Source organism: Gopherus flavomarginatus, chromosome 9 (assembly GCF_025201925.1).
Source record: "Gopherus flavomarginatus isolate rGopFla2 chromosome 9, rGopFla2.mat.asm, whole genome shotgun sequence".
Taxonomy (NCBI): Eukaryota; Metazoa; Chordata; order Testudines; family Testudinidae; genus Gopherus; species Gopherus flavomarginatus.
This window is the reverse complement of record NC_066625.1, coordinates 6,768,186-6,792,370: the sequence shown is the minus strand read 5'-3', so window position 1 is coordinate 6,792,370 and position 24,185 is coordinate 6,768,186. Positions and strand designations below refer to the sequence as shown.

The 24,185-nt window shown below is 42.5% G+C and overlaps 1 protein-coding gene across 2 annotated transcripts in view; it reads left to right on the top strand.

The window, feature by feature from the left end:
* Positions 1-3,160: 3,160 nt before the first annotated feature.
* Positions 3,161-24,185, top strand: part of EPN2 (epsin 2) — a 70,150-nt gene continuing 49,125 nt past the window's right edge. Inside the window, exon 1 of one of the 2 annotated variants that reach the window (XM_050967271.1) lies at positions 3,161-3,267. The gene's annotated coding sequence lies outside the window, so the exon portion shown is untranslated. The remainder of the gene's footprint in view (positions 3,268-24,185) is intronic. The other variant, XM_050967270.1, reaches the window with a different exon arrangement.

Sequence of the window (24,185 nt, the reverse complement as noted above, 5' to 3'; positions counted from 1 at the left end):
AACAGTTTGAAAACCACTGCACTAGACCAGGCTGCCTCTCAGAACATTTCACTATTTGTGTGATGCAGAGCAGATACAGCTCCTTTATACTGAGCCTGATCTGTCGACCATGAAGGCCAATGGGAGTTTTGCCATTGATGTTGGTGAAAACAGGGTTGGGCCCCAAGTTTGCATGAAAGATTGTGATGGTCGCTGGGAGAACAACACCTTCGACTTGACTTTTGTTCTAAGGTGTGTTTTGTTTTTTTTTTGGTTTTTTTTTAGAATTAGAGGAATTTGGTTCTTGTGAGTGACTAATAGCTGTAGCTGGAGCCAGACATAGAGGAGGCAGAGCTCTGCTAATGCACTTCACTACTGATCTGTACCAGCCCTGGCTTCTGCTGACCAGAGATCAGAGCCAGTGCTAGGCATAAACAGACTAATTGCTTAGGGCCCCAAGCAGCGCCAGGGGACCCCCATTTGCTTTTTAGTATGTATATGGAGGCCCAAAAATATTCCTGCTTAGGGCCCCCAGTGGGCTAGCACTGCCTTTGCCAGAGATGACCAATTGCCTGGAATTGTTAAATGGTTTGGTGATGGGAACAAAGGTCCAAAGAGGACTAAAATGAGACTTCTAAACTCCCTGGACCCGTAATCCTGGGCAAGGATTATTCTCAGAAGTGAGAGTCAGGTGCTTTAACCCCCTTACGTTGCTCGGCTTATATTTAGACAACTGTCGAAGCACCTTGAGCATTTCCTCAAGTGAGCTGCCATCGCAATAATCAGGGGTCGTGATCATACATTTGTCTCATTTCAGCTCCATTACTAGAAGCTTCTTATTGTGATTCTGAACTCTTTCCAGATGCATAACACCATTAGTTTGTACTGACTAACTCAGCACAGGAAAAGGAAGATCAAGTGGATTTATCCACAACTCCATGTATACAGATTCTATGCTAGTCAACTAAGCACCTGCCCTGCCCTCCCACCAGACACCCAGGACCTCACCCACCCAGTGGCCAGCCATGAACTGCTTAGCTTGAAAAATAGACCATGGGGTGGGCTCTCTTCCCCTTGCCAATTCCGTTCTTCCTCCCTAGTTGATGAAATCCTTGTGACTCTCTCCCAGTTAGCTGAGTTGCTAAAACCCTCTGGAATTCCTGGCAGACATCCTCAGTTCTTTGAACCACCCAGCTACCCAGATGTGCTATGTGGGTTAACAGAAGTCTGTCTGATATCCTGCATATCTTCCTTCACCCAATGCACTGCAAATACCAGAGCTGTCCTTGCATGCTTGTAGCATCTGCAAATAGAACTTATGACCTTCAGCTCCCAAAACATGGGCCTCTCGCCCAGGAATCTAGGAGCTCGGCCAGGTCAGGGAACTGACACAGACATGAAGGCTGTGTCTACACTAGAACTTTCTTTCTCTGAGTTCCTACAGGTGCAGTGTCACAGGGAATAGAAGCAAAGAATCCTGTGGCACCTATAGACTAACAGACGTTTTGGAGCATGAGCTTTCGTGGATGAATACCCACTTCCTCAGATGCATGTCAGATCCAGACTAACACGGCTACCCTCTGATACTTGACAGGGAATAGAGCTAGTGTTTTAACCTAGCTCAGAGCAGGTCCAGATGGCATTGTGAGGAATGATGGTGGCTGCCGTTGCCTTGTCTCCACCAGCCCTCTATCAGTGGGCAATATGAAGGGAAAAGTCTGGTGCAGGTGAACAGATCTGATATAATTCCATCCATTGGTGGGACACGGACACCACAGCACTAAAAGAAAATAAGAATTCATGTAAAAGAACAGAGCCCCGGCCCCTGCTTTTAATTAACAAACAATATTCTCAGAGCTGTTCCACTTGGATGTGTCTCCTGAGGTCAAGGATGTTGCTGATACACAACCTTATCACAATTCAGGTTGTTTTGGTGTTTGCTGCACTAGAGACAAAAGGGCAGGGAACGAAAATCATTTTTTTCTCCCCCCAACTGAAAAAAAGGAGGAAATTTGGTCAGCGGAAAAAAATTTGTTTTCAAGTCCCTGGGGTGGGGGCAGGGAGTGGAGGGGAGAAGGGAGAGACTTGTGGTGAGTGGGGACTGACTGGCTGAGTGATTTTCAGTCACTCCTGGGAGTGGGTGTGGTAGGGTTTGGGGAGGGGAACTAAGAATGGTGGTGGTTTTCGGTCACTCCCCTGGCAGGGTGGGGCTGTCAGGATGTGACAGTCTGTGGGAGTGACATTTGTAATGTCTTCTTGGAGGACACACAACAAAATCCTTCCTCACACAAGGGAGACTGTTAAAAATCTGCCTTAAAGCTACTGCCATACGTGGCCTTTGGGGGACATCCCGCCAGGTGAGTGTACTTCCATGATGATGGGGAGCTAGAGTAGGACCCAGGGGTGAGCCACCTACTGCGGTGGGAAAGGGGAGATGGACTCTTGGCTCTTTACAGGGATTGGGGAGCTGTGTGGGGGGAGGTCAGAGGGTCAGAGGTGGGTGCCCTGAGGAAGGAGAGACTTATTTGCTGTGGTCTGGGGGGAGGGGGGATTTCGAAGTCTGTCTGCAGAATGACTGGGTTCCCCCTGCCCAATCTGTGCATTAACAGAGTAGGATCCCTGGGAAGGGAGAGTCTGTGATTTCCACGTGCCCCCACGGGGGACAGAGGGCTTGGGATTTCCATGCACCCCCCAAAAGAGGGGAGAAGGTCTGTGATTTCCACCCCTCAAAAGGGGGAGAGGGTCTGTGATTTCCACTCCCCCCCCAAAAAAGGGGGAGGGTCTGTGATTTCCACCCCTCAAAAGGGGGGAGAGGGGCTGTGATTTCCACTCCCCCCCCCAAAAGAGGGGAGAAGGTCTGTGATTTCCACCCCTCAAAAGGGGGGAGAGGAGCTGTGATTTCCACTCCCCCCCCAAAAAAGAGGGGGAGGGTCTGTGATTTCCACCCCTCAAAAGGGGGGAGAGGAGCTGTGATTTCCACCCCTTCCCCCACCATGTACAGTGAGCGCCCCTCCCCCCATGGGCCCGGGGGGGGGGCCAAGGCGAAGGTTCTTTGGCCGCGCGGCTCCGCCTTTCGCTCTCCGCGCTCGCGCCCGCGCGTTCCCGCGGGGAGGGCGGCCTCGGGGACGCGCCCGGGAGTCGGCAGCCTCTACCCCCCGCCTCCCTCCCCCAGCCGCCGCCATGTTGGATGGTGCGTGTGGGTGTCGGAGCCAGCCAGAGGCGGCGGCGGCGGCCGGGCAGCCAGACCCCCGCGCCCCGCTCCCAGCCCCGCGGCGCAGGCGGCAGCAGGTCAGCCAGGAGCCGGGCGCCCCCGCTGTCCCGGGCATGGGGCAGCTCCCCGCCCCCCGGGGTGATGGATGGGAGCGGGGCTGGCAGGGGACCCCCGACGAGGGCGGGGGCCGGGGGCGTAGCTGCCTTGGCTAAGGGGGTTCGGGTGTCTCTGGAGGGGCTGAGGGCTGAGTCTCTGAAGGGGGGCGCGGGGTGTTTGATGGGGCAGTTGGGGGAGCTGGGGGTTAGGGGGTGTGGGGTGTATCTGGAGGGGGAGGTTTTGGGGTACAGCGTGTTGGGAGGGGGCAGTTTGGGGGGCGGGATGAGGGGGTAGGGGTGTGTGGAAGTGGGGGAAGTTTTGGGGTATAGCGTGTTGGGAGGGGGCAGTTTGGGGGGGCGGGATGAAGGGATAGGGGTATCTGGAAGTGGGGGAGGTTTTGGAGTACAGCGTGTTGGGAGGGGTCAGGATGAGGGGTAGGGGTGTGTGGAAGTGGGGGAAGTTTTGGGGTAGCGTGTTGGGAGGGGGCAGTTTGGGGGGGTCAGGATAAGGGGGTAGGGGTGCGTGTCTGGAAGTGGGGGAGGTTTTTGGGGTATAGCGTGTTGGGAGGGGGCAGTTTGGGGGGCGGGATGAGGGGGTAGGGGTGTGTGGAAGTGGGGGAAGTTTTGGGGTATAGCGTGTTGGGAGGGGGCAGTTTGGGGGGGCGGGATGAAGGGGTAGGGGTGTGTGGAAGTGGGGGAAGTTTTGGGGTAGCGTGTTGGGAGGGGGCAGTTTGGGGGGGTCAGGATGAGGGGTAGGGGTGTGTGGAAGTGGGGGAGGTTTTGGGGTACAGTGTGTTGGGAGGGGGCAGTTTGGGGGGCAGGATGAGGGGGTAGGGGTGTGTGGAAGTGGGGGAGGTTTTGGGGTACAGCATGTTGGGAGGGGGCAGTTTGGGGGGGTCGGGATGAGGGGGTAGGGGTGTGTGTCTGGAAGTGGGGGAGGTTTTTGGGGTATAGGGTGTTTGGGGCAGTTTGGGGGGGTCTGGGGCTTATGGGGTGTATTTGGAGGGAGGAGGTTGTGTGGTGTGGCTGGTTGGGGGAGGTTTGGGTGGGAGGTTAGGGGCTCAGTGTGTCCGGGGGGCAGTTTGGGAGTATGGGTGTGTATTTGGAGAGGGCAGGTTGTGGGTATTCTGGGGGGAGGTTGGTTTTGTGTGTGTGTGTGTGTGTGTGTGTGTGTAGAGCAGTGGTGGTGCCTAAGGGTGTGACTGGGATGTACTGTATGTAGCTCGGGGCCTGGAGGGTTTGTGTTTGTGGGGCAGGGGGAGGGGAATAGTGTTGGTGTTGAGGGAGGTCTGCAGTTTGTGGGGGTAATTATAGGGTTTGTTTGAATGTCATGAATGCCCTTTGAGTTCTCAGTAGCCATTGTTGTCTCAGGATGGTAACAACAACTAGTTCCCATCATGGCAGCTAAGTCTGTGATCACAGATTTCAGACTTGGAAGAGCATTTCTAGGATTAGCCAGAGTCTTTATTACCAGGGAAATTATTTTCTTACAGTTTTCCTTTGTGGTGTAACATATATTGTGGTACTGATTAAAAACTGCCTGAAGGGATTCACCATATACCAAAAAGTTTGGAGCCTCTGTTTCCATCTGCATATGCCACAAAGCAAACTTCATGTTTCAAATTTACCTGGCTACAGGTTTCACTTTGATTTTGTTGGGTTAACTTCAATCAGTTTACTCCATTAAAAAAAAAATTCTCAAGTTTTGGAGACAAGTTTTGGAAACTGTATTTTGTTTGTCAAAGTAGATGTATGGATAATATCAAATGTGGCAGCAGTATAATATTTTTCTAGATAGACTCGTATTAAAGGTGTTGAGTGTTGTCCTCCCTCTCCTCCCCCAGTTTTGGTGGACTTGCTGCTGCAGATTAGTTGTAGGTAGTCAGTGTGCATAGTTAGCTGTGCTTGAACTATGTTAAATCTTATTATTGTCATTTAAATAAAGGATTATTGCATATTAGCAATAATGAAAGTCTCTTAGGTCAGAAGTGTGGGTTTTAATATAGATATATATAAAAATAAATTGATAATTTGTTTCTGGTTGCACTAACAGTATGCTATGTGTTTTCCACTTAGTCACATAAAGTATAAAATTAGTTACTATTGTGGTTTTCTTTTCAACTCTTTGAGAAACTGATATTCTTGTATTTTCAGCAAAGATATACATTGTTTATTTTAGTATCACTGTTTGCTCTGACTCTTCAGATATATTGCAGACATCATGAATTGTGTAGACTGGGGCTTCTGGCTCAGGATGCTAGTCATTCTGATTCTTTTAGTTTGAGCTTTGTGTAATGATTATCTGCCCAAACATCTTTTTCTTCTATGGTAATATGGAGCTTCTTTTGGATGATTCTATACTGCGTAAAATATGCAGAACATGGTCTTAGAAAATTGGGATGTTAGAACACAGTAAAATGTAAAACTTTGCACGCCAAGTTTTACCTTTTTTAGACTACAGCTTAGTTTGGGCAAAATAGAAAAAGGTAAATCTTTTGTAATCCTTTTTCTGTAATGGATGAATTCTATCATTACACTCTTACTTCCTATATGCTATGTTTTCAACTCATTTTGCAATAAATTATTTTCAGACAAACTCAGATGTCCTCATTTCTTTTGATCTTAAATGTTTGTTGCGTTGGCTTTTCATACAGAAGAGCACTAACATATACCAGTGAATGATCAAAAGTTTTAGCTATTGGTAAACCAGGCTGACGAATTTTCAAGTATAGATCAATATTTTAATGACATTTTCAAAGCTACTAAGGTTTAAACTGTCCCTAAATATGAATGTCCCTAGGTTAGCTAGATTTCATACCAGCAGGAAAGCATTGTGATGAAGTTGGCACCTATACGTAGGTACCGTTGCCGACTGTGACTTGCCTGACTGATATATAATAAAGTAAATAGAAGCATACACTAATATGGAATATCATATCCTACACCTCTACCTCAATATAACACTACCCGATATAACACAAATTCGGATATAATGTGGTAAAGTAGTGCTCTGGGCGGGCAGGGCTGCACACTCTGGTGGATCAAAGCAAGTTCAATATAACACGGTTTCACCTATAAATCGGTAAGATTTTTTGACTCCCGAGGACAGTGTTGTATCGAGGTAGAGGTGTATATGGTGTTACATAGCAAAGATAAAAGATTATTTTAAGCGAGTTTTAAAGATACTGACAAATGAAAACAAATGTTAAGATTTGTAATGGTCACTGCCAGGTTTTTATTAAATATAATAAAGATTTTAGGATAAGTTACAATCTACAGAAAAAACAGCAACCCTTCAGCCTTCCAAAACCATAGTTACAGAATGCCACCTACTCTCTTGGCCGAGCTGCTGGTAGAAAATCCAGTGTATCTGGCTTGTATGAGTGCAGTAATGCTGTCTTTCTGCTTTGCCTTGTTTTGATGTGGACAGAAAAGGTATCAAAATGTACTAGTATCCTGCTGTCTTAAATGCTTCCAAGAGCAGGATTTTAGTGTATTTTGATACCTTGCCAGCTCATAAGAATGCAACAGGTACAAGTAGAGAGGAACAATGTGCATGCTATTGTAAAACAAAATGGATAGGTCTAATTTTATGCTTCCCAACCTTGATGATGTCCTTTTATTGGGCTATAGCATCAGTGAGTGCTGCATAGTATACTTAAAAACTCCCAGAATTCATGATTTTTGGGTTGCTGGTATAAGATTACTTTTCCTGTTCTGTGAAAAAAGAATATTTTCAAGCTGCACACTTGTTAGACAGTATGTGAATTCAATGATCACAGCTTTCTTGATCCTGCCCTAAAGTACAGGTTTAAAAACTGAGCCCATTAGCAAAGAGGGCAGCGTGGGTGAAAAATAAGCAAGCACCAACTCTTTTTGTTCTGGTATTCTACTATTGCAGTTGTAATGGATTCAGAGCTCTGGGTTTCAGTTGGCTTTATTAGATAATGTTTCTAAAGTGTTGATAAATGGAGAGATTGTGAGATTAACTAAACTTCTGAAGTTAGCTAAAAATTCCATTAGAAAGGTGGCTTTTACAACCCATCCATTGAGCTGCTCTCCTCAACAATACTGATCTAAGTGAATGGGCTCCTTTTAAACATTGTTTATCAATTTATTGAATGACAAACAGATGAAAGAAATGTAAATGTTGGTATTTTGTCCATATCTCAAAGCTTAAATGTTTATCAACGTTTGCTTTTAAAAAGCACACCAACTTAAAAAAAAATTAGGCTTCAGTCTGAAAATATTTTGCCCTACTAGTGTTACAAGTAACTCTTTAGGGTTTGTCTGCATTTGAATGGTAATTTGAATTAAAGTAGGTTATGAATTTTTGAAGCGCATTAGCTATTCCTGAATAACTCAGTATATAGACAAGCTTAGAGAAGCATAATTGAACGATTAGAGGGAAGAATTCTCTATCTTTTCAGTTTGTTCACTTTGTGCATTTGGCAGCACTGTGTACATGGTCAGTTTAATTTTTGCCCCATAGCATTAGCTATTTTCCCCTTGTTAGTACTGATTTTTCACACATCAACTGATGAGAGACTATTACAAGTCATAGGCAAATGTGATTTTGTAAAATCATAAACATTGATGTGAGTACTTAGGTATATGTAATACCTAAAACTACTTTTTTAACAGCACCTTTTAAGTGGTTTCCCTTTAACTGTAAGTAACTTACATGTCTGAGCTGTGATCCTGCAAACTTTCATATGTGCTCAAATTTACTCACATGTAAAGTAAAACATGTATATACGTGTTTGCATGATTTGGGCCCTGGTAAATAGAGACAGTTTAATGGTATGAACTATTTTTGTGTGTTTCCAGATTGCTTTGCAGTTGTGGATCCAGTAATATTTTAATTTTGATTGTAGTCCATCTTTACAGGGTTTTTATGTAGAAAGTATCAGAGGGGTAGCCATGTTAGTCTGGATCTGTAAAAGCAGCAAAGAGTCCTGTGGCACCTTATAGACTAACAGACGTTTTTGGAACATGAGCTTTCGTGGGTGAATACCCACTTCATCAGATGCATCTGACGAAGTGAGTATTCACCCACGAAAGCTCATGCTCCAAAACGTCTGTTAGTCTATAAGGTGCCACAGGACTCTTTGCTGCTTTTATGTAGAAAGATACTTGTCAGACATACAGATCAATTTATTAAGTATATAATACATGCCCCAAATTGTGAGGATTTCCTTCTAAATATTATGTAATATATTAAAAGCATAAACAGTTTGAACTAGTTAAGTCTCTCAAGCAATATTCTCTGGATCCCTTCTAATAGCATCTTAGCTTCCGGGTGGTGATAGGCACATAGAGCTGAACAGTTTCAAGTTTTAGAAATATCTGTTTTCCTTGCGCGTCTTAATATTTGTTGGTCTCTATTCCCGTATTAGACTTCTTCCTCTGATGTTGCACTATTCTCCCTGTAGATTGTCAGCTGCTCCTTTCTATGCTCCCAATGCTGCTTTTGTAGTTAGCTTTATTAGAGTTGCCTGCAGCTGCTGAGTGCCCTGAAATGTAGGTTTATTTTAATAAATACAGAATGTTGCAAAGCATAGTAAGTATAGGATGGCTTTGCTCCAGAAGCCATACTGTAGGGGGAGTTCTTGAGTTGAATCAACTCTCAGACAGACAGAGTAGGGTACAGAAAGATTTTATTGTCTTTGCCTGGTCCACACTACACAGTTAAATCAATTTAAACAGCGTTAAATCGATTTAACTCTGTACCCATCCACACTACAAGGCACTTTAAACCGATTTTAAGGGCTCTTAAAATCGATTTCTGTACTCCTCCCCAATGAGAGGAGTAACCCTAAAATCGATATTACTATATCGATTTAGGGTTAGTGTGGACGGAAATCAAAGTTATTGGTCTCATTCCTTTAATGTAGCTACCCAGAGTGCATCGCTCCGGAAATCGATGGTAGCCTAGGACCATGGATGCACACCACCGAATTAATGTGCCTTAGTGTGGACGCATAAAATCGATTTTATAATATCGGTTTTATAAAACTGGTTTTAGTAATTTCGATTTTATGCTGTAGTGTAGACGTAGCCTTTGTTCAAGATCTCCTATTCCTTCTACTACTTTGGCCTCCACAATCATACCATATCTTGTACAGTTGGATACATATATGTTTTTGAATTGTATTAATGTTTGGCACCTGAGCGAGTTCTGGTATGCTTTTTCCTCTTTCTATAAACTTCATCACCCTAAGCATATAGATCCAAAGTCTTGACAGAAATCTTCTCTCATGGTACCCTGCAATAGGTCTACTTATCTGCACATTAAGAGGCTATGTTTAATTTTTCTAGCCTGTAGCACAGCATTTGGGTTTTTTCATATCAATGCATTCACTATTAGCAACTCTCAAAACTCTTTTGCTAGATTGTCTTAGATTCTATTTATCATTTTACTGCACTCAGAAGTGTGCTAGGCACCTCTCTAAGATGTCGCATTTTTTCTTCTATCAGATTGGTAAATCTGCAAGTCAGTTTGCATTGTTTGGAGTCCAGTGTGGTGATAGTTAAATGCAGGGTCATTTTTACCATGTGTGTGATTCTGGAAGTGACTGTATAAAGATAGACATGGAACCTGAGGATCTTGGAGAAAATGTCACATCTCCATCTTTTAGGTCTGAAGAAATGCTTCCCCCCCCTCAACATTTAATTCACCTAATTACTTTATGACCCCGCTCCTCATTTTGACCTAATAAGCTGTTCCTTCAAATTCTCCAGATATTCTCTTAAATAACTTAGTTTTAGAAACCACTACATTATCAGTCTTTAGTGTTTCGACAGCTGATCATAAAAAGGAAAATCAGAGCGTTTATGTCCCTTGGGCCTGTTCTGTTTGGCTGTTAGTTACCCACTCTGAAAGACTTATCTATGATTTGTTGTATCTGTATTAGCTTAAAATAGCACGGATGGCATATAATGATATTTAAATTCTTCTTGTTGTTTCTTTATTGCATTAGAAATCTTAATTTTGAGACTTATGGTCAGTTGTGTAGTTTTCTGAACATTTACAAGTGCTATAGTGTTAGAACAACAACATTTTAAGTAGGATGTTTGCAGAGTATTGTATAATCTAAGGCCTGGTCTACACTACGCGTTTAAATCGAATTTAGCGGCGTTAAACTGATTTAACCCTGCACCTGTCCACACAGAGGCCCTTTATATCGATATAAAGGGCTTTTTAAACCGATTTCTAAACTCCTCCCCGACGAGAGGAGTAGCGCTGAAATTGGTATTGCCATGTCGGATTAGGGTTAGTGGGCTGCAATTCGATGGTGTTGGCCTCCAGGTAGTATCCCACAGTGCACCTTGTGACCACTCTGGAAAGCAATCTGAACTCGGATGCACTGGCCAGGTAGACAAGAAAAGCCCCTTGAACTTTTGAATTTCATTTCCTGTTTGCCCAGTGTGGAGCTCTGATCAGCACGGGTGGCGATGCAGTCCCAAATCCAAAAAGAGCTCCAGCGTGGACCATACGGGAGATACTGGATCTGATTGCTTTATGGGGAGACAAATCTGTTCTATCAGAGCTCCGTTACAGAAGACAAAATGACAAAGCATTTGAAAAAAATCTCCAGGCTATGATAGACAGAGTCCACAGCACAGTGCTGTGTGACAAGTGTAACGGAAAGCCAAAGAATCAAATGGACGCTCATGGAGGGAGGGAGGGCGTACTGAAGACTCCAGCTATCCCACAGTCCCCGCAGTCTCCGAAAAGTATTTGCATTCTTGGCTAAACTCCCAATTCCTGAAGGGTCAAAAACATGTTCCCGGCTGTTTCAGGGTATATGTCGTCAATTTACACCCTTCCCCCCCTCCCCCGAAAGAAAAGAGGGAAAAAAACGTTTCTCTCCTTTTTTCAATGTTACCCTATGTTTACTGCATGCTGCTGGTAGACAGGGTGCTGCAGTGCTGAACACCAGCATCCCCTTTCTGGTGGCAGATGGTACAATATGATTGCTATCCATCATCATCATCAGCCCATGAGTGCTCCTGGCTGGCCTTGGTGAGGTCGGACAGGGGTGCCTGGGTAAAAATAGGAATGACTCCCGGTCATTCCCGGCAGATGGTACAGAACGGCTGGTAACCGTCTTCATCATAGCGACTGGAGGCTGAGCTCCATCAGCCCCCCCCCCTTTAATGTCTAAAGAAAAGATTCTGTACTGCCTGGACTATCATAGCAGTGGGAGCCTGGGCTCCTGTCGCCCGCCACCCTTTAATGTCCTGCCTGGATTATCATAGCAGCTGGAGGCTTCCTCCCCCTCATTTTATCTCACTAACAAGTCAGTGTTTCTTATTCCTGCATTCTTTATTACTTCGTCACACAAATGGGGGGACACTGCCACGGTGGCCAGGAGGGCTGGGGAAGGAGGGAAGCAATGAGTGGGGTTATTGCAGGGGCACCCCCTAGAATGAGATGCAGCTCATCATTTCTGTGCGATCTCTGGGGCTCTGACATGGAGCAGCTGTGCTCTCTCTTTCTCTAGTACACTTGCCCCATATTCTAGGCAGGACTGACTCTATTTTTAGACAAAACATAAAGAAGGGAATGACCTGGGGAGTCATTCCCATTTTTGCCCATGCGCCCCTGGCCGACCTCAGCGAGGCCAACCAGGAGCACCTATGACAGCAGCAGACGGTACAGAACGACTGATAGCCATCATCTCATCGCCAGTTTACAATGGCATGGCAGACGGTGCAATAGGGATGGTAACTGTCTCTGCTGCCTTGCAAAGGCAAATGAATGCTGCTGTGTAGCTCTGCAGTACCGTGTCTGTCAGTAGCATCCAGTACACATACAGTGACAAAAGGCAAAATGGGCTCTATGGTTGCCATGCTATGGCGTCCGCCAGGGCAATCCAGGGGAAAAGGGTGTGAAATGATTGTCTGCCGTTGCTTTCACGGAGGAAGGATTGAGTGATGACATTTACCCAGAATCACTCGCGACACTGTTTTTCCATTGGGATCTCAACCCAGAATTCCAATGGGCGGGGGAGACTGCGGGAACTATGGGATAGCTACGGGATAGCTACCCACAGTACAATGCTCCAGAAATCGACGCTAGCCTCGGTACATGGACGCACACCGCCGAATTAATGTGTTTAGTGTGGCCGCGTGTGCTCGACTTTATACAATCTGTTTTGCAAAACCGGTTTATGTAAAATCGGAATAATCCCATAGTGTAGACATACTGTAAGTACAGCTAGCTGTTCCTGACTGTTCAGATCACTTCCGCACACTTAAATAAAAATGTCTCATTTACTGTTTCTTGTCTGTGTTTTTGTCAATTGCAATTCATCCCACTCTGAGTTTGTTTTGTAACTTAATAACTTTTATCCTAATTGTGCAACCCTTACTCATTGTGGTGAGCAATTACCTTCACAAATAGTTCTTTTAACTTTTGTGGTACCACTCACATGAGTAATTGCTCACCAGCTTGAGTATGGATTGCACAATTCACAATTGAGACCTTTATTTGCAAGGGGTATAATACTAAAAATTCCAAGTAATTGATTTATGCAGGTCTTCTATTCAATGAGGAAGGGCAAACTAGTGTGTTTTAAAGTTGGCTTCCTTTCAGATTTTTGTCTCCCAAATTCTAATAGTGCGATATCTGAGGTGGCTTCTTTCTTCTTGAATCAGTTCTTAATCTATTCACATTTTCTACCATGGACTCCCCACACAAGAAATTCAAGAAATGTCTAAAAGCACACTACATGGTGTGTGGCTGAACTTCATTTTTTCTGAGTTATTGCTCTTAGGGACAGTAAATAGCCATTCTTGATCTTTAATATTTTTATCCTAATTTTATGTTTTTATGTCTACCCTCCTCCCTCAGACACATGCATAGTGATATACTCTAATTTCTTACTTTTGCGGGTAGAAAGCCTGCCCCGATTTGTGCAGTTGTGTATGTCATTAGCTGGGCAAAAGCAGCATCAGCTAGCACCTGGGTGAACAGAAGCTTTGCCTTTATCCTTATTTTCTTAAGGGTGCTATTGTTTGAAGCAGCAGTGATTCTCCAGGCAGCTTCTGCTGCCTCAGTTGTTTTCTCTCTCTTTCTCCCCCTCCCCCCCCATAATGTTCAATGCTGTCTGGGCAGGAGCAAGGCTTGCACCAACAAGAAGGCAGAAATAAGAGAGGGTAGGTTGGAGGCCTCTAACCATATACAATTAATGTCAAAATTATTTTGAAAGATCAAGATTGGCCATTCATTAATCTTGATTTTCACTTCTAAACATGAGTATAACAGTACTTTCAATATGACTATATTCTCTATTAAATGTCTATGGAGAAGGTGATCTGTCATAGGAATATATGTAAAGGAAAGCAGTGAAATAATTACTTGAAATCCAGAACTTTCAAGCTTTTAATTATTCCGATAACTAACTAATCAGCAGAGCGCTTCGCTAGCTTGTGATATTGCAGGAATGTGAATAGGAATGGCTGTTTGCGAAGAGGGGGAGATGTATGAATCTTACATCTACCCATCAAGTCAGACTAACAGAATTTTTGAGAGTCTTAAAAGGACTGGTGTCCTCCAGGTATTTCATCATTTAAAAAAATGTTCTTTGCATAATAACCAGTTGGAAGTGTGCAACTAACATCTGTTCTCTTATTTACTGAAATATTTTCCTCCTAAAGCCTGAACTGGCTTATTTTATGATTGCTAACTAGTGTTGTGTTTCATACACTGACTTTTTAAAATGCTTTGAAGCATTTGTTATGGGGGTCGGAAATAATTAATTTTTGTTGTTGTGCAACGTTCACATAAGTTAAACGTTCAGTTTTACTAACTTTTTGTAGTACGTTTCCCAGAAAGTAAAGATAATGCCTTAGTTGGTATGTTTGTAGATTAACAATGAAGTAGTTGCCAAGTACCTTTCTCATTAGGACTGTGCAAATGTAGACCAGAAATCATTAGTTAACACTTTAACCATTACTTCTGAGAATCTCTGTAGTGTACTCCCATTTGTTTTAATACACAATAGCTGCTCAAAAGATCCAGAAGGTTGTTAGTTTTCGTTGCTGTAAACTTTGATGGTGCAGCCCGCTTTTTTGGGGCACTTTTTGCAAAGGAAGCGGAACTGTTTTATCAACATTATAAATCATTTTACTAGGGTCGCGCTTTAATATGAGTTACTTTTTGTGCTTAAGTTCTTATATAAATTCAATATGAGTATGAAATATGCAAATATTCTTAAATTTCTGCCTTGTTTTCAGAATTACGATTGTATTGGAATTGAAGTTTTAAACCTTTTTGTGATTGTTTAAAAGTTTGGAACATACCAAAATTTATTGAATTTTTAAAATTAAGAGAAGGGTTGGGCAAAATCACTTTTTAAATATTCCACAACAGAGAATGTCTAGGTATCATCAATGAGCAGCTATTTGGGTGTAATGTTTAAAATTTACAAATTGACTAATTTATGAAGTATTGGGAATTTGATGGACTAAAATGTTGTTTTCAACTGATGGTTAAAATGATTTCTTAGCATAACTGGTTCAGTTAAGCAGACTGAAAAGTATAATTAGGAGTTAACATAGCTATAGTTTAACTGTTCTAATTTCATGAAGATATGAATTTACTATGCCTTCAAGAAAGCATTTTACCCCTGCTTTCAAAAGTCAGAGCATGTCATATAATTTGGCATGCATAATATTAAGAAATATAATGCCTGGTGGTAATTCTATACTTCTATGTTGAAAGCAGATTTTTGAAGGATGTAGAGTAGGATTGTTCTATGGGCTGCTTTTAATACCTATTTTTTTGTGTTTTTTTTAAATATTTTTCAGTTTATGACCTCAATCCATTAGAATGCTTAAGCCTATGCTTAACTTAAAACATATGAGTAGCCCTGTTGACTTGGGACTACTCACATTCTTAAAGGTAAGTACTTTGCTGGATTGGGGCCTGTCATTATCTTGGATAATGAATCAAAATGGCTAAAATAAAAGAACATATACTTGAGTATTCTGAATTCAGCAGTGGATTTTGTTCTAAATACCCAAACGTACAAACTGGTCTGAATGCTACAGGATAGTTCAGCCAGTCTTCTTTTAACCTTTCCTGGTCTGTTTGCTAAGTTTGATTCTTCTGCAGTCCTTTTTTATTCTTCTGAAATCATATCCATTAACTTTTCTATGAAGAAGTTTCTTTCTTTATTTAAAAATGACTTGAAGGATAGGGAAGGGAAGCCTTGTGCTGTTTTCTATGACAGCGCTACATACATGAAACCTTTGTCAGAAACATTTTTGGAGATTTTTAACATTAAAAATTCAGACTGAAAGTCTAGCAGTTGGGAGGGAAAAGGATTTTCAGGTAGGGCTTTTGTCTACGCTAGAAATCTGTACTGTGACTGTACACTATAGTTAAAGCAGTACAACCCCCCTTGTGTGAACGCAGTTGTATTGGTATAAAGGAGCTTTATACTGGCATAGCTATTCCTGTAAGTGAAGGGGAATAACTTTACCAACGTGTCATCTTTATAGCAGTATAGTTGTATTCACTCTAGGACTTTTACAAGAATAACCATATTGGCTTAAAAAAAAATCAGTCCTAACTGACATAGTTATACCAGCAAAACTTTTAGGTATACTCCAGGGCTTTTGTTTTGACTCTCTTCCAAAAAATAATAATCTTAAAGCCACTTTTTATCTTCAGTGCCTAATAAACATGAGACACAATATTAAATGCATGAGGTCCATGAAGATCAATCTCTGCTCTATTTTTGTCAAAACTCCTGTTCTAATTATTTTTATTAAAAATAGTGACTCTTGCATTGATTTCTCTGCATGGAATACCCAAATAGGAGGGATTTAAGCTCCACCCCCTGTTGATGCAACCACTGTTTTCATGCTAAGCAGATGTAATAGCATTCCCCTCTCAATCACACCTTCTTTACTTACCGGTTGCTACATTGTTTTGATTAAAGCTGTTACATTGCTACTCCCAGCCTGGAGGGCAGGGGAGAGGAAAAAACTCATTACAGCTTGGTGATTAACATATTTGTGGCATTTGTAATGTCACTGTTTCACAGAAAAGTTTCAAGAGATGCTGAGGTAATAGGGGTGTGTCAGAAAGGCAAACATCAAGGAGGAATGAAAGTCAGAAGAAAAGTATTTAAAAATATTAGAGGGATTTAAAGACATACATGCTTACATATAAGAGCTGTTAAAAATTTAAAAAGTGTTGGATGTCACCTTTAAACACGTTATTCAGTTAAGATGTGGGAAGCTCAAGATGTGACCAGCGCAGTCTGTCTACTCCGGCAAGTTTCTGCGCAGTAAAGCAGCTTTCTGCGTTGTAACTTCTGAGGTGAACACACTGCCAAGCCACTTAGTGCGCAGAAACTGCACAGTTGCAGCACTGTTTAAAAAAAGAAACCCCCCCGATGAGAGGCATGCAGCTTTCTGTGCTGGGAGTACAGCGCCGTGGTGCCAGTGTAGATACCCTGGTTGCACTGTGCTCCAAAGGAGAAGGTTGGATATGATACCTGGACATACTCAAATCTTTAACCATCCTGGGACCTTCCCTTCCCTAAACCCCTCTGGTAGGGTGACCAGATGTCCCGATTTTTATAGGGACAGTCCTGATATTTGGGGCTTTTTCTTATTCCCTCCCATCCCGTCCCAATTTTTCACCCTGTCCTCAGTGCTGATGTGGGTGTTTTTTGTTTTTGTTTCTCTCTCCTCTGGTGGTTGTTTTTAATAAAATAATTATTTTGGTTTGAAAGCAATCTTTATTCCATTAATTGAAAGCAAACAGAGCACTGCAAAGCAACAGGCAATTTTATTACACGTTCATAGTGCATTGTCTGCACCAATCACAATCACCTCCTAGCATTACAAGTGCTGCACTCCCAAACATAGCAACAAATATTAGTGGCTTTCAGCTTCAGATTGCTTTCTCAAGGCATCCCTGATCCTTTTGGCCCCATGCTGCGCCCCTCTAATAGCACTGGTCTCTGGCTGTTCAAATTCAGCCTCCAGGTGCTGAGCCTCAGCAGTCCATCCCTGAGTAAAGCGTTCACGCTTCCTTTCACAAATATTATGGTGCGTACAGCATGCGGCTATAAGCATAGGAATATTGTCATTGGCCAGGACCAACCTCCCATGTAGGCAATGCCAGTGGGCCTTTGAACGGCCAAAAGCACTCTCAACAGCCATTCTGCACTTGCTCAGCCTGTTGTTGAACCGCTCCTTGCTGCTGTCAAAGTGTCCTGTGTATGGCTTCATAAGCCACGGCATTAAAGGTTAAGCAGGGTCCTAGGATCTCAGTGGTCATTTCGACTTCCCCAATGGTGATCTTCTGGTCCGAGAAGAAAATCCCTGCTTGCAGCTTCCTGAACAGGCCAGTGTTCTGAAATTTCCGTGCGTCATGCACCTTTCCAGACCAGCCTGCATTAATGTCCATGAAACGCCCACGGTGATCCACAAGGGCCTGGAGAACCACTGAGAAATATCCCTTCTGATTCTACTCAGTGGCTAGGTGGCCTAGTGCCAGAATTGGAATATGTATTCCATCTATCGCCTCTCTGTAGTTTGTGCAGAGCCATCCATAATGTCATGTATGTTGCCCAGAGTTATGGTCTTCTGGAGCAAGATGTGATTAATGTCCCTGCACGCTTTCGTCAACACGCGTACAATGGTCAACTTTTCCATTATGAACTGGTTAGTGACTGATCGGTAGCAGTCTGGAGTAGCCAGCCTCCACAATGCTATCGCCACGCACTTCTCCAACAACAGAGCAGCTCTCATTCTCGTGTCCTTGCGCCGCAGGGCTGGGGCGAGCTCATCACACTCCCAGGAATGTGGCTTTCCTCATCCAAAAGTTCTGCAGCCACTGCTCATCATCCCAGACATGCATGACAATGTGATCCCACCACTCAGTGCTTGTTTCCTAAGCCCAAAAGCGGTGTTCATTGTGGTCAGCACCTCCCATGAATGCCACAAGCAATCTTGTGTTGTAGCTACTACGTGCGATGAGATCAATGTTGCATTCCTCTTGCCTTTGTAGTTTAAGGAATAATTCCACTGCCACTCATGATGTGTTAGAGTGAGCAGCATATTGGTCAACAGGGAGGGATCCATTCCTGCAGACTAAAGAGGCAGAGTGCACAGTACGCAAACTGTTGAAAGATGGTTCCAAATGTGGATGGAAGGACAGGGTTTGCTGGGATATGAAGCAATGCATTATGGGGCATTGGGATAGGACCCAGGATGCCCCATGGCCCCCTCTGCCTTCCCACAACTCTTAGCGGCGGAAGAGGAAGAGATGCTTTGTGGGATAGCTGCCCAGAGTGCACCGCTCCGAATACTGCTGCAAGTGTGAACATGCTATTGTGGAGACAGCTGACAGTGACGCTCTAACTCTGCCAGTGTAGACATACCCTTATACACTGAGGCATTTTCTGTGCCGGAGAAGTTCTTGAAAATTTAACCATTCGTGCTAACATTGGTTCAGTTTTACCTGTTTTGACACTGAGAGTGCTGATGTAATCAGCCTGTTGGTTTCTGACGCCATTCTCAGTACCATGTTGATTGGTCATCCTGTGAGCTGAGTTAGATGGCATGGTGCTGAAAATGATGCCAGCAGCCACTGGCAGACTACTTTAGTACTTCCAGTTTTTCCCCCAAGAACTTCCCTAGTGTAGACAAGGTTTTACTCTACACACGGCTATAGATGTGTCCTAAGCTGCTATTCATTGAATAAGTGGTGCTGAATCTTTTGTGCATAAGCAGAACTGGTGCTGATATCAGTAAGAGTAAACAGACATAAGCTCAGCTGAGCACTGCTTTGGAAACTATAGTTAACTCTTGAGGTTGACCTGCAAGAAGTACTCTACCAAAACCAGGGAAGATCAGACTTGAGATTCCTGACATCTGTAAAGTTTTAAAAAAACAGAATAGCCTCTCTTCTGTGCTTTTGTTGGAAGACCTGTCAGGTAATCTTTATACATCCTGCAGAAACACAGAATTCCAATTACTCCCCTCTATTCCCCTCACACACCCCTTTCACATCACCTTTAAGACAGTGGCAGTTTCCCATCTTTGACAACCTGTCCTTCTTATCCCCATCCTAATGTTCCACTTGTATGGACAGAGCAACAGTGAATTTAAAGTACTTCTACCTTTCTGTGATGCTAGGTTATGAAACATCAGCAAGCTTTTATTTTGTTCAGTTTAGCTGCTCTCTTGTGTTTAGAGCATTATTAGCATTTAGGAAAAAAACTCTCCTTGTGGTATAGCAAGGAGATTGTCAGTTCATAGCTCTGTAAAATGGATAACATGGACAGATCTGAGAAGGTTGAGTCAAAATCCAAGGCACTGTAACATTTGCAACAGCCTTGTATTAAGGAAACAATGGAGTTCTTGTTTACAAACTGAAACCTCACTTCAATATTTAACAATATCCGATTTAAACGTTGACAAGCAGGGAAAGGCATGGTCCCCCATACCCTTTGCAGGTAAATGGACAATGGCAGCTTCTTAAGAGCAGGCTGATGACTCTACTAAGGTAAATGATGTCATCTGCTGCAGCTCTTCCAAGGATTTGATTGGCATGGAAACACTACCAAGCATTTCAAAGGGGATAACAAAATTGAGGGTGATCTTAATACACCCATTCCCCCTCCTTTAATGAAATGGTTGCTGTCAGCTTAACTCAGAGATGCTGGAATTTTACCAGCTTAAAATGCAGTCAATAACAGGTTCATCACAATGTTTTTGTACCCACACATTTAGGGGCAGTTTTGACTGATTCATAGCCCCTCTGCCAGTAGATGGACATCAATAGGTTAGAGCAGTGCTTCTCAATCTGCAGCCCAATCAGTGCACAGCTGTGGCCCATGTGGCATCCTCAGGGTCGTAGTAGTAGTATATATATGTGTGGATGTGACCCACATAATACACAGAGAGCTGCATATGTGGCCCGCAGTGGTAAATAGGTTGAGACTCAGTGGATTAGTCTCCTGTGTGATTTGACTCGCTGTAATGGAATGCTTGTGTGGGAGGGGTCTCTAAGCAAAAGAGTAAAATGGCCAAAAAGCACAAGAGCAAGCTTGACTGCCCCTTCCTCAGCTGAGGAAGGGGCAGAGTTCATTCAGAGATGGAGAAATCTGACATTTCTGTGATTAAGAGAATAATTAACACTCTGGAAGTATTTCCAGAACAAGAGGAAGAGAGTGAAAGAGAACGGTTGTTTTTTTTAAAATAAAAAAGTCTTCATGCTTTGCCATTCTTTACTCTTCCTCCTTATCCTGTCAGTTGTGGTCAGCAGCTCTTGTTCTTCATGTCTAAGTTTTCTTGTCAAAGGAGTCCTCTAAGCTGACACCATTGACCTACCCACGCCTACTGTGAGGGGTTAGGTCAACCTATCTGTGTTACATGGGGCACAACATTTTTCACAGCTCTGAGTGATGTAGCTAGGCGGATCTAATTTTTAGGTGTAGACCAGGCCTTAACTTCACTACAGAGTCAACCTGGGCTTTTACTCAAGTGCTGCTGCCAACCCAACTCCTGTCCACAAATACAGTCCTCTGGCTTGAGTTTGGTAGTGCTTTATGCTCTGCATTTTAGGATGGGCCAGGTCAGAAGGAGTTACTTTGACAAATAAAAGCTGCTGCTCTTCTCCATACCTGTATGGTATGAAGCAGTTGAACTAGGTGAAGGAAATCTAAAACTCAGAGTGTATAGTTAGACAGGCTGAATTGATTCCTGCTGGATTTTTAATTGAATTTTGTGCTTGTGAAAGATACTAGTTTGTAAACCCAGGAGACTGTAGTCCCCAGTACACACAAGACAAGATATTTCAAAAGTGACTAGTGATTTTGGAGTGTCTCAAGTTTTGAGTGCCTTAAAAGAAATCTGATTCTCAGTGCTAGGTACTTTCTGAAAATGGGACCCCTTTATAGTGTCAAGTTGGGCTCCCAAAATCTCTCTTCACCTTTGAAAACTTTAATCAGGGTGGGATGTAGCAATGCAAGCTTCCTGCATGTAGCCAAGATAATATATTAAATATATTAAAACCTAGAGTTGGAGAGCAGATTTCCATTCAGCTCTTGGCCACCACTCGGTTTAAGAAGCCCAGCAGTGTCTGCCTCCGCTGCTACTACAGGTTTCTCAAGCAATAGCAGCATGAAATTGGCATTCTTGCAATTCACATTCTGGCGGTCCACAGACTTCTGAATATCAGCAGTGAAACGGACTGGATTTTGTTAATTTCACCATGCGCTGTCTTGACAGAACTGAGCAGTTGCATCACGGATCTCTCTGCACATTTGGGATCACTGAATTGAGTTAATTCCATTCAAATTCAGAAGTCTCTCTCAGCAGCTATAAAGGTTAGAAATGTAACTTAAAAAAAAAAAATCTCCAGAAAATGTGTTAGCATCCCTACCATCTTTGCCAGGGAAAGTTTCCTGCCTCATAAGTGATGAGAAAACTAACTATTAGGGGTCTCCTTCTGTCTCTTACCCGTTTAAAGGACACTTTCAGGTAGCTGAGGCATGATGTACAGGTTTTCCAAAAAATCATTGAAATGCATGAAAAGAAATCTTTTCACTCAGTGCGGTAAAGCCTTTTTTAAACCTCTGAATATTCCACTGCAACATTTATTATTTAATTATTTGTATCACTGTAATGCCGGGGAGCCCTACTTATGGTCCAGGACCCCATTATGCTAGATAGTGTACAAACATCTGCCTTGTATTCATTTGGAATTTCAAGACAAGTGAATCACATTAATTCTGTAACCAAAATCTGGCTTGAAACTATCAGAAGTTGTGAGTTTGACCCACAGGCTCCTTTAGTGTTCTAGCATCTTGCCTATCTAGAAAGAAAAACTGGTTTTTGTCTGGATTAAGGCCTCAGTATGCACAGATGTAGCTGTAATTCAAAATAACAGTAATAGTTCTATGGTGAAAGCCCAATGTATAGCAGAAAATATACATAATTTCCAGTGACTAAAATTTTGAGCTAATTATATGATGCAAGCACACTGAATACTTCAGATAAATGTGTTTTTACATTTTAATTCACATTTTCCTTTGATAGGAAGTTTACCATTCCTTTGCAGGCTTCTTAACGTCTGAAATGACAGGCACACTTCATTAGCCAGTAATATATTCTAAAGGAAATGTCCTCTTGCAGGTATAATGCCTTAATTTTCTCTCCCTGTGTTCTTTTGAAAGTCTTCCTCCACCTTTATTTCAGTCTCGGGTAACACCCAAGTAGACATGGTAATCTGCATTTATTTCAGGTCGTTACACTTTTTTGTAATTTTGGAGTACACAGTATAATTTTGATGATTTTCTTTACCCTTTACTGAAGAGAAACAGAAGTGCTTTCCTTCAGGTAGCTATTTTCTATTGTACTATTACTATTGCATTAATCTGCATTTAGAATGTTTGGCTCAGTGCATAATGGCTTGACCTATATTCTTCCACAATTCTACCTTATTCTATTATTCATTGCCTATCTAGTAGTCTCTGTATTACTAGTGAGAAATAAAGCCAGACATGAAATGAAGCTTGTGTTCTGTCAGTGACACTTGACCTAGCCATAGGCAAAGGAATGTGTTATTTTTAAAGAGACTCTGCCAAAGCTTGTAAGTCTAAAATTTGACCTAATGTGTAGCTGTGACTTGGATCATTTGTCGTGATCTGCTCTACTCTTCCAAAGAGTGTTGCACTGTGTTCATTCTGGAACACAGTTGCTTTTCTTTTCAATAATCTCAGTTGTGTTACAGGCTGCAGAATGAACCATACAAATCATTGACAAGTTTCACTTTGCAAGTCCTGAATGGAAGTGGCCAGGTGATTCATTTATTTTCAGTCTCAAAGCAAAACTTCCCATTCATTTTTTCCCTTTCAGTAAACTATACAAGTATGTAGAGATACTGTACATAGAGGACTCAGATATTATAACAGATGATAAGGTCCTTTAAAATTGCATGTAATAAAAAGTGGGTTTGATAAAATATCTGATTAACGTGGGCAGGGATTTAGCTACACAATGGATCTCCATACACTGATAAAAATTAAAGATTTAATTTATCCCTTGGAGCCTCAGGCATTGCTGAAAAATCAGTTTGGAATCTAACAATCTTGTAAACCATGAATATGCGTACATTTGGAGAAGCATATCTTTGTGCATTAACTCTTTCTTTAAAGAAACTCTTTGGCCACCTGTCCTTCATGAAAGCTGGCTTTGTCCACTTGTTTGTGAAAGGAGAGTGGAAAGCTTCCAAAACATAGCTTCTGAGTCTCTTTCCCCTCCCTTCCCCCACCTCCAAATTAAAAGTTTAAAGAAGACCTATGTTTAGATTTCAGAGAAGGGGGGACTGATTTTTCTCTCTAATTGAGCCCTTGGTCAACCCGTCTCTAATTAGTTTTCTTAAATAATGTGTGAGAGATTGAAGAAGGATGTGGGGTTAGCAGTAATTTCAGTGTCTTCATTATATTGCTTTATTCTCATGAATCAGGAAGGTTTCTTCTGCTGTACAATAGCACTGGAAAGCTAATATGTACTCCTTATTGCCTTTTATGCATTGTGCTAAGCTTCATAGCATCTTTTAATGTTCTTCTCTGAGGCATTACAAAGTACAATTGCTCCTTTTCCTGTTTGGTTGTGGAAACAAGTGTTTGTATTAAAGTACTTTAGTGTGGACTAGAAAATAACTAAATGGGTATCATTGTATCTATTCATTCTGTAAGAATTGTTTATGAATAAGGCAAATCTGTGAAACAGAATCAGTTCGAGCCTGAGGATATCTTTCAAAGTGCTGTGGGGTTAGAGAATGAAATCTAAAATATTTGAAGCCATATAGGACTTACAAGCATATATCTAGTATTAGAAAATTATTTGCATGCTGT